This window comes from Chinchilla lanigera, unplaced genomic scaffold (genome assembly GCF_000276665.1).
Source record: "Chinchilla lanigera isolate Chin_1 unplaced genomic scaffold, ChiLan1.0 scaffold00205, whole genome shotgun sequence".
NCBI lineage: Eukaryota > Metazoa > Chordata > Mammalia > Rodentia > Chinchillidae > Chinchilla > Chinchilla lanigera.
Window position 1 is genome coordinate 6,738 of NW_004955606.1, and position 2,856 is coordinate 9,593.

The 2,856-nt window shown below is 35.7% G+C and overlaps 1 protein-coding gene across 1 annotated transcript in view; it reads left to right on the top strand.

The window, feature by feature from the left end:
- Positions 1–2,856, top strand: part of LOC102029347 (contactin-associated protein-like 3) — a gene marked incomplete at its 5' end in the record, with an annotated part of 54,958 nt that overhangs the window by 5,224 nt on the left and 46,878 nt on the right.

Consider the following 2,856-nt stretch of genomic DNA (forward strand, 5'->3'; position numbering starts at 1 on the left):
ATCCTATGAATTCCACAGTCACTATCCCAAAGTGTGAGAAGTTTCAAGAATCTGTTGAAAATAGGAACATGGTAACAACCACCTAAATATGCTTGTGCATGGGTAATATTGTGTTTACCTCAGAGATGAATTATTTCCCCTAAAACTCACATATACTTCAGACTGTGAGCTTCTTTGAAAATAGGGTCATTACCAATGAAGATATGGAGAAAGTTATACACTCTTGGTGGGGATATATGAAAAACATATATGGCATGTTATGAAAAACAATATGGCAATTCCTCAAAAAAAAATGACTAAGAATAGAACTACCATGCAGCAATCCCCTAACTGGGTATATACCCCAAGGAAATAAAATTAGCATGTATGAGAGATATCTGCACTCCCATGTTTATTGCAGCTGTTTATAGTAGCCAGATATAGAATCAGCCTAAATGTTCACCAGCATATGGTTGCATAGGGAAAAAGTGATAAATATGCAACAAAATACTATTCAGCCATAAAAATCATAAATCCTGTCCTTTGCCAGGACATGGATGAACCTGGAGAATATTATGTTAAGGGAACTAAGGTAACAAATACAAAAATACCACAAGAGCTCACTCACATGTGGAATCTAAAAAAGTTGATCTCATAGAAGTTGAGAGTGGAGTAATGGTTACAGAGGCTGGAGAGAGTAGGGGTGCGGAGAGATTGGTTAAGGGGTACCACACTGCAGGTAGATGGGAGGAGCAGTTGTGGTGCTCCCTGGAATGGAGGTGGATATAACTAACAATAGTACATTGTATTGCTCTAGTTATCACAGAGGGTTTTACATAAACTCACCCTAAGAAAACAATTAAAGTTTAAGGTGATGGATATGCTGTGTTGTCTGAGTTTATCATTACCAAATGTATATATGAATCAAAACATCACAGTACAAATATTATGTGCCAATCAAACATTAATTTTAAACTTTCTAAATTAAAAAAAAATGAGGCATTAAAGTTCCCACCCAATGTGACTGGTATCCCTATGCAAAGGGAAGCATGGACACGGACACAGAGGGAAGACACTGGGAAAGTGCCCAAAGAGACACCACATGAAGGAGGCGGTGGCAGCATCTCACCTGCAGGTCAGAGCCGTCCCATGGTCCTCCTTGCCCCCAGTGCACTGCTGTGTGGAGTTGAGCCACCTCCCACCTGGGCTTGAGTCTGACCCAGGCCCTGCCCATCTGCTGCTCCCACCCTGCCATCCATCCTTGTATTTTAAAATTTTATTTTAAATATTTAATCTTGTTTTGAAAGCCTGTATCATTTTAAGTTCTTTTTTCTTATTTCTATTCTCTTTAAAATAAAAAATATTTCATTGAAAAAGATTACATTTTATGTATTATATGGGCAATGTGATTATTTGATGTGGGTATACATCGTGCACTAATACCATAGCCAAATTAATGAAGACATTTATTATACCACACACTGACCTTTTGTGTACGGGGGAAAATGAAGATCCTTAAAATCTCTTTTCTCAAATTTCAAGCAAATAATACAGTGTCCTTAACTGTAGTTACCATGCTGATCCCTTTATTTTTAACGAGGATGATGAGAAAAAATTGTTAACTGGTGAACGGAAACACACGTCCACTAGGTCATAGGTACGGGCTGATTTTAATCAAGCCATACTTTATTTCCCTTCCTTCCATCATGTTACTATATAGAATGATCACAATGTTAATTGATGGTTATTAACTCTTTACCCACGGTTTTATTTGCTTCTTCTGAGGCACTGTACAGGTGCTGTCCATACCACTGGATCCTCTGGAGAGTTTTATAGATTTTTCACTGCCTCCCCAAAGGCCTTGTTTTGCCCAATAGTTTAACTCAGTCAATTATTACAACTTCAAGGGATAGTGCAGTGGAACATATTAATAAATCAGTACCACATCAACCTTTTCTGGATAATAATAAATAGACTACTTACTAACTCACTGATAGAAAACAACTGGGAAACATTACAGTCTTGGAGAGAGAGAGCGTAGAAAAGGGAGGCCGTGGAGGAAGTGATATATTTTCATCCCTGGGATGTCCACATGGAAAGTCCTTAGTCTTGCAAATTGACAGTAAGCACGCAAATGGTGTATCCCGTTGCCTAGACCTTGATATTACCCAGAGCAGCCCTTTCACAGAGCAAGTGTTAAAATGGAGGAGAATATCACTCTTCGAAGCTCTGATCATTGTCTCTCATCACGTTCTGAGGAATGCACATTTGACCAAAATTGATTCAAGACATTTGCCACATATGATAGATTTTAGAATAATTCTAAGGGACAAATTATTCTGTAAACCAATAAACCATATGCAAGGTTTTTATTTCAAAGATTTAGGAAGATTTAGTAAAGATTTAGGAAGCATGAAAAGGTGTAAGAAGAAAAATACTGTACATATTTTTAAGTGATACCAAATGAAATTAACAATAGAAAATTATTTGTCAAATGAGGAATATAATATGACCACACATGGTCTCACATTCTGCATGTGAGGCTGAATAATGCCCAATCATTCAGAGCATGTTACCATAAATATATATATATGCTAATGTAATAAATCCCTGTTACTTTTATTCATATTATAATTTCATTCGTGCTTACTGTGAAATAGATCATATATACATTTAGAAAATATTACTATTATCTTTCAAAATAATGTATGTATTCCATTATATGAGTATATTTTGTCAGTTCTAGAATATAATTCTATTATTGTTAGACAGTTTTCTTTCTGCTTTTACTTTGTACAAAGTTAATACTATAAAGTTTATTTATTTTTTTTTTTTTTTTATTTTAAGGATAAAAGGAGGGAAACATTAACAGACATA